We start from the raw sequence: 16,954 nt of genomic DNA on the forward strand, positions 1-16,954 counted from the left end.
ACATCCTCATCAACACTGGTTATTTTCTGAGTCTTTTCTCTTTTGATAATAGCCACGTTAACAAGTGTGAGGTGGTTATTTCATTATGGTTTTGATTTGCATTTCCCTAATGATCAGTGAACTGGAGTTGGCTTTTTCTCTGCTTTCTGGCCATTTGTATATCTTCTTTGGGGAATATTCAAGCCCTTTGCCCATTTTTGAATTAAATTGTTTGATTTTTCTTTATTTGGTCACTCCACAAAGCTTGTGGGATCTTAGTTCCCTAACCAGGAATTCAATCCAGACCCCCAGTAATGGAAGTATGGAGTCCTAACCACTGGACCACCAGGAAATTCCCAGGTTGTTTTCTTGTTGTTGAGTTGTAGGGGTTCTTTATGTATTCTGGATATGAACCCCTTGGCAGGTATATGATATGCAAATATTTTCTCCCAGTCTGTGCATTGCTTTTTCAATCTAGTGATAGTCTTTTCATGCACAAAAGTTTTTAATTTTTATGTAGTCTGATTTACCTATTTTTTTCTTTGTTGCTTGTGCTTTTCATGTCACATCCCATACACTCTTAACTTGTACCACAATTCAAAGCTTATTAAAGGGGCATATATTTGACTCAGTCACCGATGCTCTTACCCTGTCGCTTACTGTTAGCTACAGGCAGTGACATGGAACTCCTCAGAAATGGCAGGATCCCCACTAAGTGGCAGAAAAGGGATAAGGAAGGACCCCACACATTATCAGTGTTTAAACACAAACTCATCTAGGAAACACAGGGCTAAAATGTTTTTAATCAGTGATTCACATCCTCATGAGATCCTGTCATCAACCAAAAATCAGCTGATAAGCCAGAGGAGACTAAGCCTACACCAGGGACACCCATCCTTATCCTACCCTGCTCTGTGTCAGGGAAAAGAAACACTAACTGAAGCTTGAGAGCCTGGTCACAAAGAACAGAAAAATGGCTTCAACTCTGCGATGTTAACACATCACATTCTTTGTAAGATACAAAGAAGCAAAGCAGAGTTTTTCTGAAGGGCTGGCAGATAACACTGAGCATCATGACAACATCAAGCTTCAGATAAACTAGACGCATATCTAGCAGCATTACAGACAAAATGATGAGCCCTCAACCTCCCCACTTAGTGTGTGTTCTCCAGCACCTTCTCCCCGTGTCCAATAATAAAAGCCAAAGCATTATCTCATATGTCATTTATCTCTTCCATAACCCATACATAATAATAAAAACAAGTGCTTACGTATATTTTCTACATGCTAGTTATTGTTTTAATGAACACATTAGCACATTTAACCCTCCCAAACAACACTGTGAGGCAGAGTCTATTATTACCATCCCTATTTCATAGATGAGAAAAGTGAGGCACAGAGGTTTAATAACTTACCCCAGGTCACAAGGCTTAGACAGCAAAGCCAGAATTTTAATGTAAGCTGCCCAGTTCCAGAAAAGTGATCGTAATCATGACAGTCTACTCTCTGGATTTACAATTACATATATATTTTTATATATCTTTATGTATAATCACCAAAAAAAAAAAAAACCCTCTTTCAAAACAATTTTAGTAGGTGATACAGTAATAAACGGCAGATTATCTGCCATCCTCCATAGTTTGAGCAATACATACCAATCCCTTCTTTTTTTTTAAGAGTCCCTTGGACAGCAAAGATAGCAAACCCATCAATCCTAAAGGAAGTCAACCCTGAATATTCATTGAAAGGACTGGTGCTGAGGCTGAAGCTCCAATACTTTGGCCACCTGATGTGAAGAGCTGATTTACTGGAAAAGATCCTGATTCTGGGAAAGATTGAAGGCGGGAGGTGAAGGGGGCAACAGAGGATGAGATGATTGGACGGTATCACTGACTCAATGGACGTGACTTTAAGCAAGCTCCGGGAGATGGTGAAGGACAGGGAAGCCTGGTGTGCTGCAATCCAGGGATCGCAAACAGTTGGACATGACTGACTGACTGAGCAACAACAACTAATCCTTTTAAATTCCAGAACACAGACTCAAAACAGTTTATGTCAGAATGGGCAACATCTCTTCCAAACTAGCTGGGACCTAAACCTTTGGTTCAATGAATACAGTGGCTTGTCAAGCAGCCTCAAGTATGTAGGAAAATCTAAAAATGGGGAAGCCTCCAGTTGAGGCAGCTTTGCTGGTTCACCAAATTGCTCTGGCCAGCCAGCCACCTCTGCTCTGGATGCATTAAGCTGACCTCACCTGAGACCTACCCCCACCAAAAGCACCCCTTACAGTTATTTTCATGGGGTTTTTTTGGTTCTCAATTTCACATCTGTCTCTTTATGCCTCAATTCCCTTAACTGTAAGGACTTCCCAGGTGACTCAGACGGTAAAGAATCCACCTACAATGTAGGAGACCTGGGTTCAATCCCTGAGTTGGGAAGGTCTCCTAGAGGAAGAAACAGCAACCCACTCCAGTATTCTTGCCTGAAGAACTCCATGGACAGAGGAGTTTGGCAGGCTACAGTTCATGCGGTCGTCAAAAGTTGGACATAACTGAGTAACTAACACTTTCACTTCCCTTCCCTTCTCTGTAAAATGGGCTAAAATACCTATAGGATTTTTTTTTTTTTTGAGAATTAAATAATGTATGTAAAGCTCTCAGAAGGCTGACATAGAGAAAGTGATAAGCATTCACTGTTACTGTACCATAACCCTACTGAAGATGCATTTTCTCCCTCATTTTGCTTTTTATGTGATGATCATTCCCTTCCTGTGGACTGTTCCACCCATTTCGTGACACCATCACAGACACTGTTGGTTACTGATTGTTGTGGATTGAACTGTGCCCCCCACCAAAAAAAAAAAAAAGATATCCTGAAGCCCTAATCCCTAGAACCTCTGGATGTGGACTTTTTTGGAAATAGGGTCTTTACAGACATAATCAAGTTAAGATGAAGTGATATTGGATAAGGATGAACCCTACTCCAATGTAAATAGTGTCTTTACGAGAAACACACACACACACTCAGGGAGACTGATGTGTGACAACAAAGACAGAGATTAGAGTGAGGCATCCACACACCAAAGAATGCCAAGGACTGCCAGCAAGCAGAGCTAGGAAGAAGCAAGGAGGGATCCTCCCCTATGACCTTCAGAGAGAGTATGGCCCTGCAGACTCCTCAATTCCAGACATCTAGCCTCTGGAACAATGAAAGAACAAACTTCTGATATTTTAAGCCACTCAGTTTTTGGTAATTTATCACACCAGCCCTAGGAAAATTTTACATGAATATGGACTTTTCACATTCACTCTCTGGGTTTTCCTTCTCTAATCCAAACTGTGTCTCTCATAAAATTCCCATTCGTGTTTTTGTGCATGAAGTTCCCCTCATCTCTGTAACATCTGTGGAAATATTCAGTCACAGGGGTGTCAGAAACTGCCCTGTTTTAATTTGTTATACATTAATTCTTCCCCTATCTCAAAATATGATCATGCAACAAGAGGATATGACACAGAACGCTGGGTGTCTTGTGTTTAACTCTGTCCGTGTTAGGGAGCAATCTGTTATCACTGGGATCAGGCGCCACTCTTGTCCTTCTGGGTTATCGTGAATCCTCACTTGGTTCTGGCCATTCGTAATCTTGATGTCCTAATATTCTTTCAACTGGGAGAGTAACACAGAAAGCACTGTCATTTCACCAACTGATTATTCAATTCCATATTCCTGAATCTCATCTTTTCCAGCTTCTCTGAGTTAAACATTACGTTTTATTTCAGCTAAATCACCCCTGTAATAGCTGAATCTTATTCTGTTAGAGGTTTTGATGACTTCTCCATAGATGGAACATAAAACAGTGTCTAGCATATATACATTTTTACAGTTTAATTCTAGGCTCCCAAAAGATAAATCGCGAACCAAATGGAGAAAGAGACATGAATAAATAATACCAGATGAACAGACTAAAATATGTAGGAAAAGTTAAGTCTCTCTCAGTAAATGTCAAGTATGAAATTGTTTTATATAATTTTATTCATCGGACCTAATCTACTCCCACAAGATTTCATTTGATTTTCAGAGATTGATACCATTATGTTCTGCATTCCAACTATGAGATCAAAACATTTCCAGGGACAGACTACAGTTTCCTGTACTGTGATGCAGAACTCGCTCTAACAATAGAACAGAGTGAGGTCTACAGGTCAGCTACATCCTACCCAACACCGGTCACTGGGAACCAGAACGTGTGGGTAATTACTGAGTGAGGACCGGGGCTGCAGAGGGAGTCTCCACTACAACAGCCAGTTGCAGCAAGGAAGCTTAGTCCAAGAGCAGAGGAATCACTTTTATTTTCAGTATTGCCCCAACTGGGGCTGACTGGAGAGGGCGCAGCAGCCATGCTGGCCACACATATAGGGGGGTGTAGAGGATCGTTCACCAAACCGGTTGTTTGTCTTTTCCTCCTAGAGACACAACCAGATTACATGGTTCATCAGGCTTGAGATGCAGGGGAAAAAACATTTCAGTTCAAATGCAAAGGCAGAAAAATACCAATGGCTCAGTTCAAAGGCCATCAAGTAGGAAGAGTTCTCCATAAGGGGTAGGTCAGCTTTTTTGTTCTATTTAGGTCTTCAACTGATTGGACGAGGCCCACCCACATTAGAGACAGCAAACTGCTTTACTCAGTCTACAGATTTAAATGTTAATCTTATCCAGAAACACCCTCACAGAAACACTCAAAATAACCAGATATCTGGGCACCCTGAGGCCTAATTAAGTTGGCATAAAATTAACCATCACACAAAGTAATCTCATTTATTTGCACAGTGATAATCTGCCACTTCACAGGATCTTCCCAACAGCTCCTGAATTAAATATACTGAGATAAGTCAAGAGGTTAAGTGGATTATCTGAGGTGCCAGCAAGTGGAGGAGCCAGGACTTGAAACCCATGACTTCATGCAGCAGTTGTTTCCAATGGTTTCCAGCATAAAGGTTCCTTTTTAATAGCAACAAAACACCATAATTTTGTTTAAATCTTGATCCAAGAAAACAAACAATCAAGAAAAAAAAAATTTTAAACAACTGGGGAGAACTGAATATGATCTGGGTTTTAGATGGTATTAAAAATTATTGTAAATATTTTTAGAGACAATATGACAAGGTTAGGTAAAAACAAAAATCACAGACCATTACATGATGATGCTTTGTTTGAGATCATACATCATCAATAAAGCTTTTTTTAAAACTGTGAGTTCTTCCAGACAGAACTCCATTATAGCATAGTAGCATCCATGGCATACCTTTATCAAATATTGAATATTGAACTTGCTTTAATGTGTTGACGTCTCTCTGAGTCAGGCTCTCCCCAAATGATGGCAAGATGGATGCAGAAGCCCTAGCTCTCACATCCTCTCAGCATTTTGGTTAGTAGGACAGAAAATGTTCAACTTCCTTACAGTCTTCCCAAAGCCCTGAACTTTGCTCTCATTGGACCTAACTAGGTCACCTGCCTTTATCTGAACCAATCAACTACAGCAAGGAAGTTTAATCCTGGAGCTAAAAAATAGAGCCAACCCCATGCCATATGACATAGGCTCTGGGAGTCGGTGATGGACATGACTGAGCAACTGAACTGAACTCAATATTGGGGGAAAGGTATTTGCCCAAATAAATGTGGGGTGCTCTTAAGAAGTCAAAACAAATGATGAATACCCAAAAGCACCAATTTCACCTCCCATATCTTCCTAGCACATCCAGGTTTGACTCTGGGTGTGCTGTTCCTTAAGTTTGCAGGTAACAAGGAAAGTTATCCCTTCATGGATAGACTATTTCCAAAAGACATAGAAGCCTTATAAGTAATCAGCTCAGGACAGTTGTCCAATTTTACATTCCATGATTTTCTTAAACAATTTATCATTTATTTTATAGGCCTGAGACTTTCTTGCCTTCACTTGTGTTAAGCTCTCTATTCAAAATGCCCTCCCTCTCACTCTCCTTCATCTTGTAAAACTCCTGCTTAACTTTGATGTCTAGCTCAGATGCCATTTTCTTCACAAAGGTTTCTCTGAGCTCCTCTACATCCAACCTCATCCAACCTCTTCCAAACCCCTGTAGCGCTGCATACCTCTTAGGATACCTCTGCTCATCTCAAGAATTCAAGGGATGCAGAGCTAAATTATCATCTTATTCTCCCTTCCAGATTATAAATGCTCTGATGCAAGCCTGTTTTCATTCATCTTTACACGCCCCAGTACCAACTCATTGTCAGAAGTCAATGCTTACTGAATTCCATTCCACCCAGCTTGTAGAGATACGTCAATTCTCAGAATGATTCCAACCACCATCAAAATAAGTCAAAATGTCCTATTTCTTTATCTGGGTTGTGGGTTCAAAAGCATCATTATCTTATTATTATTCATTCTTTTATTATTATTACTCATTCTTTAGCATGTGTAATATATATATATATATATTTTAAAGCAAATAGGAAAAATAAAGCCTGCATTCTCATGAATTTTCCATCATTTACACATCACTTTCCTACGTGATGAGCTGCTGAATTGCAGAGGGCTCTAGGTAGATCATGCCCTGGCTTTAATTCTGCTCTGGATCCTTCTTAGGCTTCTTAGAGCTCAGTCACTGCTACCTTAAGAAAGCACTAGTTGAAACTTGATGCCTGTAATTCTTAATTACAATTGTATTGCTGGCTTTATGTGCATCTCTGCTCATTTAAACTCGATGCTGACTGACAAATTGTGCTCGTCTGCCTATTCGACAGTAATTTAGTCGGGCAACCTGCAGCTTGCGCCAGATTGATGAGCAGCTGTTTGATCTGTTTGGGGATGTATTGCTGTTTTCTTGGTGTAGGCAGCTTTGTGCTGTCGCTGAATGAATGGTTGGTTTCTTCTCCTCCAGTGACATTGTGGACACTCTGGATAGCCTCGCCTGTAACTCCAAATGCATGTTTTTTAAAAAATCAGTCACCTCCCATCCCAGACATATTATCACAAGAAGGGCAGGATGACATGGCTCATCAGACTCAACACAAACTCATTGCTGTTTCTAAGCCTGTGAAAGTTCAGGCTGATACCCAAAAGGTGGCTCCCCTTAAATTACAATCCAAAACCTACTTAATTGTAACACATGGTGACTTCTCTCTAAAGCCTTTCAGTAGAATAACTCTACTCATAACAACACAAAGTACAATTCAGTACAAAATATTCTGATTCTGAACCACCCACTCTTCCTCTGCCATATCCCATGGTCTTCAGCTCCTTATGCATGGCAAGTTTCTGAGTTAATTACCTGAATCTCTTCAAGCTGTGAAGAGTTCTCCTTCTCCCATGACTCACACTTTATTATTTTTCCAGTCCAGGTTTTTCATAGTCCCTGTGGCCTGAGAGCAGAGTGAAGGAAAAGTGTCCCTAAGGTATAAGCAACTACTTTATTAAGATATAATTCATATGCCATGCAATTCACCCATTTTAAGTGTACAATTTAATGGTTTTGCATATATTACAGTATGAAGTTTTAAATTGTGGTGAAATACATAGGTAATGTACAACCAGACATTTTAACCATTTTTAAAAATACAGTTCACTGACTTTAACTACAGTTTCAACATTATGCAACCATCATCACTATTTTTAAAACTTTTTCATTACCTCAACAAAAACTCTCTAAACTTCAGGCAATACCACCCCATACTACTCCTCCCAGCCCCTGGTAACTACTATTCCACTTTCTGTCTCTATGAATATGCCTATTCTAGGTACCTCATATAAGTGGAACCGTACTACATTTGTGCTTATGTGACTGGCTTATTTCACTTAGCATATTGTTTTCAAGGTTAGGCACATTACCCCATGTGTCAGAATTTCTAAAGCCGAGTAATATCCCATTGCATGTATACACCACATTTTTTTTATTAATCTGTTGATGCACATTTGGGTTGTTTCCACTTTTGGGCTATTGTGAATAATGCTGCAATGAACATGAGCACATAAGTATCTGTTTGAGTCCCCACTTTTGATTCCATTGTGTACATACTTAGGAATGAAACTGCCAGGCCATACGGTAATTGTATGTTTAGCTTTTTGAAGACCTGAAATGCCAAACTGTTCCATAGCACTTTTTTTTTCCATTTTTTTTTATTATATTTGCAGATGACATGATCCTCTACATAGAAAACCATTTTTTTTTAAATTTTATAGCCATCGTATGTGTGCCACAACCATTTTAATCTTAGAGTCTGGGGTAGCAGTCTGCACAGGGAGCAGCAGAAAGAAGGAAACTGCCCAATGTGTGATACCACGTTATACCACCACCCCCATAAGGAACTTAATCTAGGTCAGCTTTATTTGCAGATGTTTTCCGGTAGCCTCTTACATCCTATGACACTGAGGGATAGCACTGTAGCCCCTAAGGTCACAAAGATCTGTCCCACTTGGAAATATGGCATTAGCTCCTATTAAGAGACAGTTATCAAGTGAACTTGTCAGTCACCCATGGATGACAATACAGCACATGCATAGCACAGTAATATATTTTATATTCTGTGTGTACAGAATTCTCCAGTAGTTGAAGTCAAATATTGCGGGAGAAAAAAATCCAACTTTTGTAACTCAGGCTAGTAAAAATCAAACATATGCATTTTTTTCCCAAATTCCCAACCTGCATACCAACTCAATACCTTAACCAACTAAGGTCAATGCCCTCTTCATGAGAAAAAAAAAGCAATTACTGTGGGCACCTCAAATCTCTCTTGCCCCAACAAAATGTGTTTTTATCTTCATCTACTGTCTGTCTCTCTTCCTGTTGCCTCTTCATCAAGACTATCTCCCCTCATTGCCTCCCTCTGCAATGTAGACATACATTTCATTTTTTCTTCCCTTGTGACTTGCACACAATTCGAAAACACAGAAGAGCATAACAATAAAATTAAACCATACTTTTTACAAGAATTAGACAGACACTATAGAAAGTTTCCAAATAATATCTGCAGGCCCATCTCAACAAGGTATCCTTTCAAATACCTGAAACTAAATCTCGGGGTGTGTACTCATTACTTCTCCAGTGCATCACCGCCTTTCCCTCCGATGTGCCTTCTTCCAGTTCAGAATTTCCTTTTCCCACCAATCCAACCTTCAAAACGGCTTTTCTGTGAGGCCATCCCGCTTCTTCTCCCTTCCGCCAGCCAGAATTCATTTCTTCTGAATTCTCACAACATTCTGCACCTTTATGTAGCGCTTACTTTTCATTTTCCTTCTAATTCCTTGAACTAAGAAGTTGATTGGGTCAGTGACTGTGATGGGCATGGGGACAGGCGGGATCCAATAAACACAGCAAAACAAGGGTGGTTTGGGTGGGAGGGCTTGACTGGGATGCGGGCTCAGGAAGCAAGCGGTGAAGTCGGGACAACTGGGCTCACATTAAGCCCGCACATACTGCTGCCAGATCCCGGCCCCACTGCCGGGAGGGCCCCACCTATGGCCACCATGTCCACCAAGAATGTGAAGGGTGATATCTCCTATGCCCACAGCCCCTCCCCCTAGCCAGTGACCAACTCTGGGGCAAAGAGCCCGACTCCTTGGCCCGGGTGGGACAGCTTCCCCAGAGGGCCTGTCCCCAGCCCTCCTCCCCACCCTCCTCAGGCCAGGACTGGCTTGACCTGAGACCACGCTTTGCTCCGCTCCTTCCACCCTTTCCTGTCACCCATTCACCCCTCAGTTTTCCTAAAAAGCCCGTGACAAATCACTTGCACCTGAACCCCGGCTCCTCACCTGGCCTGGTACCTGCTGTGCGTTGGCGTTGGGACCTGTTCCGCGTCATCTCTGAGTCGGGGAGGACGGTGGCTCCCAGGACTGTGGAGGAGGAGCATGGCGGCAGGAACCGGCGAGCACCCAGTAAATGTCGCTGGAACTTGAACCTTAGCCCCTAAGGAAGACAGTCTTGGAACCGAAAGCAAACTATGACAGTGGCAAACGCTGTGGTGGAGGAGAGGGTGCGGTGTTCCTCCTGGTAGGATGGCCAGAAACTAAAATACTGGGGTACATTCTGCCTGGCCTCAGCAACTCCAGTTGAAAACAGGTCCTTCACTAATGAAGGTCATTTACAACTTGCACATGCAAATAACCTAAACAACGTTTGCCCGAATCGTCTAGAAACTTGGACTGAGCTGTGCCTTGTTGGAGCTGAGTGGGTTAACACTGGATAGGCCCACCCAGCCTTCACTGTGCATGCGCATGCCCGCTGGGTGATATTTTGACCCCTGCAGGAACCCGTAGCCTCTTGAGCCTACACCAAAAAAAAAAAGCCACTTTTTTCTTCCAGTCACAGCTTGCAGGTTCCTCGCTCCACAGAGTGCTTACTACTTTGTTCTTTATCCCAGAAATACTCCAGCCCCTGGCCTTCCAGGAAGCAGATTCGAGGTTTGTCTTCCTGTCTTCTTACTTGGCTTCCTGGAGGATAAACCCTCTCTTTGGCTGCAAACTTGACCTCAGATATAGGCCACACCTCAGGCAAGGCTAGAATCCCATTGGGTAACAATTGTTATTCAACCCTTATTGTTGCCTGTGAACCTGTTGTAAATTATTTCTAGTTACTCCTTTGTGATCCCTGTCCTCCCGGAAGGAAATAGTACTGCTTAGCACACCATGGTTGGTCAATAAGCGCTGATTAACTGAACACTGAGATCATCCAGTGAGGGAAACGCTGGCCTGGTTTCCACGTGCATCTCATGCAGGTGGAGGGCGACGTGCCGCCTGAGAAAATAGGGCACAGACGGGTGGGTGCTTAAGACATGAACGAGAGAGACCTGGACATGGAGGAGAAAAGCTCACAGAAGCTTCCAGAATGTATTTCCCCACTTGTTTCATGGTATATTAACTGTTTTCTGGCCCTGTGCTTGAGGCTGTGACTGATAGGCCCACCTGGTCTTTGTCTGCTTTTATATTTTGGTCCCCAAACATGGAGGATTCTGCTTACCTAGAATTCAAAGTCTTAGTTTAATTTGCAAGTAGATAGAAGATCGTCTGGAGGGTGTTGCATAAAGAGTCAGAAAGGACTTGGCGACTAAACAACAACAAAAAAAACATCTTCTTACAAATCAACTAAGAGCATTTCCTCTTTCCTTCCTATGACTTCCATCCTCAAGTACACAGTCAGAAGTAGGAAAGAGCCATAATGGTCATAAAGTCAAACATCACCAGATAGTTTTCCAGTCTTGGCTATCTAAATACCATGTCGTCTGTGTTACATGACTCTTCCAAAAAGCATGCTGCTTTAATTGTGCGGCACAGATCAAGACAGATTGCTCATTTTTTTTTAATCATTTTCTTCAGTGTCTTCTTCATTCTGAGTGCAGGAAAACTAATTCTATCCAGGTGGGGTCCAGGTGTAAGTATGTGTGCTAACTCCAGAGGGTCTGCTTATATATAAAATGATTTTGTTGCAGTGTTTGAGCTTTGAAAACTTGCTCTCTTGTCCCTTTTTAACAAGTGCTCTGCTGCTGCTGCTGCTAAGTTGCTTCAGTCGTGTCCGACTCAGTGCGACCCCATAGACGGCAGCCCACCAGGCTCCTCCGTCCATGGGATTTTCCAGGCAAGAGTACTGGAGTGGGGAGCCATTGCCTTCTCCTAACAAGTGCTCAGTTCAGTTCAGTTCAGTCGCTCAGTCGTGTCCAACTCTTTGCAACCCCATTAATCGTAGCACGCCAGGCCTCCCTGTCCATCACCAACTCCCAGAGTTCACTCAGACTCACGACCATCGAGTCAGTGATGCCATCCAGCCATCTCATCCTCTGTCATCCCCTTGTCCTCCTGCCCCCAATCCCTCCCAGCATCAGGGTCTTTTCCAATAAGTCAACTCTTCACATGAGGTGGCCAAAGTACTGGAGTTTCAGCTTTAGCATCATTCCTTCCAAAGAATACCCAGAGCTGATCGCCTTCAGAATGGACTGGTTGGATCTCCTTGCAGTCCAAGGGACTCTCAAGAGTCTTCTCCAACACTACAGTTCAAAAGCATCAATTCTTCAGCGCTCAGCCTTCTTCACAGTCCAACTCTCACATCCATACATGACCACAGGAAAAACCATAGCCTTGACTAGACAAACCTTTGTTGGCAAAGTAATGTCTCTGCTTTTGAATATGCTATCTAGGTTGGTCATAACTTTCCTTCCAAGGAGTAAATGTCTTTTAATTTCATGGCTGCAATCACCATCTGCAGTGATTTTGGAGCCCCAAAAAATAAAGTCTGACACTGTTTCCACTCTTTCCCCATCTATTTCCCATGAAGTGATGGGACCGGATGTGTCTACAGAGCCCACCAATATTCAGAGAACAAACATGGTCCCAATCTCTTTAAGGGAAGGATGTCAACCAATTTGTGGGCATCTTTAATCTTCTACAGGACGTCAAGGCTTAGAGTGGATCAGCTATGGTTACTGAGCTAATGAGACCCTTTTCTTTCTCTACCAAACTATTCTGGATTGGTGTGATGATTAGTGCACTAAAATCCATCTAAGTCATTTGAAATTATTTCTTTCCTTTGAAACCAGTAGATAATATATTCAACCACTCTTAAGTTAGAGTACAGGGATGAGTTCTTAAGGGTAATTTTTAAAACTACAAAATGCTATGAAACACCTCACTTCTGAGTCTGAGATCTAAGTGTATATATAAAACCCTTTATTTTAGTTTCTACCAATGATTTAAACAGTGGGCTTTAAACACTACCTCCCATAATATTTATCACCAGTAAAATGCATATGAATTCATTATGTGTCCTAAATCTAAGCAATCTAAGCAATTTTAATGCCAAAATGTTATGTTTATCAAATTATCTCAAGTAGGAAGGGAATTCATTTGTTACCTAAAAATATCAAAGATTAGAAATGTTCTACTAGAGGTAAGACATCTTTCATGGCATGAAGGTCCCATTTTACAGAGAAGCTCTATAGCTGAGGTAACCATTTTGCTTGGAACAATTATATCTTGCAGCCAAACTTGCTGGAAAGAAACTATTCCACCAAGTGGGAGATAACTGACCTGTGATGCTACATGTTGAAAAATGAGGTTGTTAAGCCATCAAGACTTGGGGAAACATCCTTTGCAATAGAGAGACCTGGCTGTCATCACCTTAACCAAATGGTCACACTCTGCATCCATATCACTAATAAAGGAACAATCTGACATTATATGCCTCCCAGCATGATACAATAGGAAATATGCACTCGCCCTTGTAAAGTATTCTTGCTAAAAATGTAACTTTAATCTACTTTAAGACCTAACCCCTTTTTCAACTGAGGTTCCTCAGCTGAACCATCGATCAGCTGAAAATGAGTTGTGATGATTTCCTCAGTTCTCTCAAGAATGAAATGAAATTGTATTGTGTATTGTTCAGTCACTCAGTCGTGTCCAATTCTTTGGGATCCCATGGACTGCAGCATGCTAGGCTTCCCTGTCCTTCACCAACTCCCAGAGTTTGCTCAAACTCGTGTCCATCAAGTAGGTTATGCTAGATGCATGGGTTAGAACTCAATTTGCTATATAAAGTGGGTGCCTTAGGACAATAGAGCTCAATTCTTTCATGGATCTTTAGTTGTGAAGAATCAAGTTAAATGAGGAAAAGTCAGACAATCCTGAGTCGGAGGCATTCCACAAAACTCACCTGGTCTCGTCAAAAAAGATGGCATGAAGAAAAAGTGCTGGTTGTTAATTAAAAGGAAACTAATGAATTCTCTCAATAGATTTTTGCCCATTTTTTACCTTCATTCTCAAGGATTCATATGGTGTATACTCTTTGTATTAAGCTTGATTTGCTGATCATAATATACGAACTTCATCCAAGCTATTGCATGATTCAGTACCTTTCTCCTTTTTATGGCTGTGTAGTATCCATTTTCTTGCTGATGGACATTTGGGACAGTTTCAGTTTGGGGAAATGATGAATTAAATTGCAATGAGCATTCTGGCATAGGTCTTGTAAATAATCATTTCCCTTGAGGGTATACTGAGGAATAGAATTGCTTGGGTCATAGTCAGTGTATGTTAAATTTTATTAGATATTGGCAGACAACCTTCCAACATAGTTGAACCAATTTACACGTTCAAAAAAATCTGAGAGTCAGCAATTCCCTTGTGGTCCAGTGAAGTTCCCTGGTTAGGACTTCGTGTTTCCACCTCAGGAGGCACAGGTTTGATCCCTGGTGAGGAAACTGAGATCCCACAAGCTGGGAGATACTGCCTGGTGAGGGGAGTGGCGTGGGGAAGGATCTGAGACTCACAGTTATTTCATAACCTCACCCCTTCTGGAAGAAGTTGAAGAGCTATTAACAGGGAAAGGGCATGAGGAAGCCTTCGGGGGTGATGAAAACATTCTGTTTATCAATCTGGTTACTAGTTATATAGGGGTTGCTGTTTAGTCACTCAGTTGTATCCAACTCTTTGCAACCCCTTGAACTGCAGCATGCCAGGCTTCCCCATCCTTCACTATCTTCCAGAGTTTGCTCAAACTCATGTCCATTGAGTCAGTGATTCTATCTAACCATCTTTTACCTACATAAAAAACTCATCAAGAGTCTAAAACTGCTAAAAAAGTCTATTTTTAAATTCACCAAGATATACATTTAAGATTTGTATGCTTTGAATGTAGGTTTCATCTCAATTAGAGAAGAGAAAGCAGGAGACTTTTAACCTAACAGCCAAATGTTTAGGTGGGTCTTGATTGGCTCCTGGTTCAAAACAAAAGTCAATTACAAAAGATAGTTTGGAGTCAATTAGAGTCTTAATATGCACTAAATATTAAATGTTACTAGGAAATAATTTTTAGTATTCTTAGGTGTAATGGTTATTTTGTGGTTATGTAGGAGAATGTCCTATTGGGAAATGCATGCTGGAGTATTTAAAGGTAGTTAGAAAGGTGATGGAGAAGGCAATGGCACCCCACTTCAGTACTCTTGCCTGGAAAATCCCATGGATGGAGGAGGCTGGTAGGCTGCAGTCTATGGGGTCGCTAAGAGTCAGACACAAGTGAGCAACTTCACTTTCACTTTTCACTTTCATGCCTTGGAGAAAGAAATGGCAACCCACTCCTGTGTTCTTGCCTGTAGAATCCCAGGGACGGCAGAGCCTGGTGGGCTGCCTTCTATGGGGTCGCACAGAGTCGGACACGACTGAAGTGACTTAGCAACAGCAGCAACAGAAAGGTGAAACATCATGTCTGTAGCTTCCCTTCACATAATTCCGTGAGAATGTTTGTATGTGAGAGAGAATGTACAAACATAGAGATAAAGATAAAACAAATACAGGGAAAAAAATGTTAACCATTGTTGAATCTAAGGATCACTGGTGGCTCAGAGGGTAAAGAATCTGCCTGCAATGCGGGAGACCCAGGTTCAATCCCTGGGTCGAGAAGATCCTCTGGAGAAGGGACTGGCAACCCACTCCGACATTGTTGCCTAGAGAATCCCATGGACCGGAGCCTGGAGGGCTACAGCCCATGGGATCACCAGGAGTCAGACATGACTGAGCAACTAACACACACATTGTTGAATCTAGGCGGTGGATATAAAGGTGTTATTTTTTTCAACCTTTCTAAATATTTAAAGTCTTCTATAGCAGCAGTCCCCAACCTTTTTGACACCAGGGACTGGTTTTGTGGAGGACAGTTTTTCCATTCACACTTGGGAGATGGGGTGGAGGATGGGTTGGGGCTGATTCAAGTGCATTACTTTTATTGTGCACTTTATTTCTTTATTACATCAGCTCCGTGTCCAATCATCAAGCATTAGATCCTGGAGGTTGGGGACCCCTGTTCTCTAGTAAGTGGGGGGTGGAGGGCAGGGGTGGAAGATGTAGAGCCCTGAATGACCAGCTCAAAGTGCAAAGTAGCTAAGAGAAGACCCTAGAAGGAAATCTAGGAATCTTGGCTCCTAACCCTCTGTGCCATCCCCTGCATTGTTCCTTTCTGTGCTGCAAACTGTTTGTTAAATTTGGATATGCCTTTTTAAATTAATCTCCCTCTGCAAAGTACTCCCAGTGGTCTAACTAGGCAGCACAAAGACACCCCCAGATTTCTCTTATAAATAAATGGCACTTGCATTCTGCCTGCAAACTCACACCTCCCTCTGGAGATCTATCTTCCCCTACCTCCCCACCCTCTCACCTCCTTCCTCCCCCTGCCATCCCCTCTCTCCATCTCTCTCTCAACCACTTTCAAAATCTCTCCACAACCACTCTGTCCATGCCCACATCCCCTTCTTCTAATGCAGAAGCTAAATTGAAAGCTGAGTGGCCCTGCCAGCACACAAAGCTCCATGATTCCTACCCCTCCCCAACACCCCTAGGGCAGGAGGGGGACTCAGTGGAATGCACCACTTCTGTTTGAGGTTCGCTGGCCCAGCTGCAGTGCCCAGCAGAGCTTCTTAGGTGGCTAGGCCGCTTTGAAGGTTTACTTTCAATTAAAAAAAAAATAAGAAAGAAGCCAAATCAGCAGCTGTCAGGGATGCAGGGAAGATTTATTCAGGGTGGTCAAAGGGGAGTTTGGCCGGCAGGAAAGGCCTGGAGGTAGACGGGAAGGAAATTCCAGCTGGAGAGAGAAATTCCTCCTGGCAAGGTCAAGCCTGCACCAGGCTAGTCCTTCTGGGTCGGGCTGCGTGGAATCCTGTTGCTGGGCTGGGTCACGGTGGGGAAAAGCGTCCTGTTTGCGGACACTTGGAGGATGGGTTTGGGGAGGAGAGCTACCAGGGGAAGCAAACGGGTAGGGCCTTGAAAGCACAGCTTATTAATCAGATGAAACCAGGCCTGCGGGATCAAAACATGACTGATTTTAAAATTGCTTCCTGATTCAAAAGCTGGTGTTGCCCACCTTAGAATGTGATGAGGGGTGAAGAGGCCAGGTCCCTGGGCAGTTCTACAGGCACAGAGCTTCCATTGAAGTCTGCCTGTGTGGAGAAGCCACGCAGATGTGCAAAGAAT

General features: G+C 42.4%; 1 long non-coding RNA gene across 1 annotated transcript; it reads right to left on the bottom strand.

The window, feature by feature from the left end:
* Positions 1 to 1,951: 1,951 nt before the first annotated feature.
* Positions 1,952 to 10,879, bottom strand: LOC129636082 (uncharacterized). Its single transcript, XR_008706624.1, has 4 exons — positions 9,761 to 10,879; positions 9,014 to 9,258; positions 7,284 to 7,374; positions 1,952 to 3,642 (listed from the first exon to the last, which is right to left on the bottom strand). It is a non-coding gene; the product is annotated as an uncharacterized LOC129636082 (long non-coding RNA).
* Between the last annotated feature and the right edge of the window lie 6,075 nt (positions 10,880 to 16,954).

The sequence above is a fragment of the Bubalus kerabau genome, chromosome 21 (genome assembly GCF_029407905.1).
Source record: "Bubalus kerabau isolate K-KA32 ecotype Philippines breed swamp buffalo chromosome 21, PCC_UOA_SB_1v2, whole genome shotgun sequence".
Taxonomy (NCBI): Eukaryota; Metazoa; Chordata; class Mammalia; order Artiodactyla; family Bovidae; genus Bubalus; species Bubalus kerabau.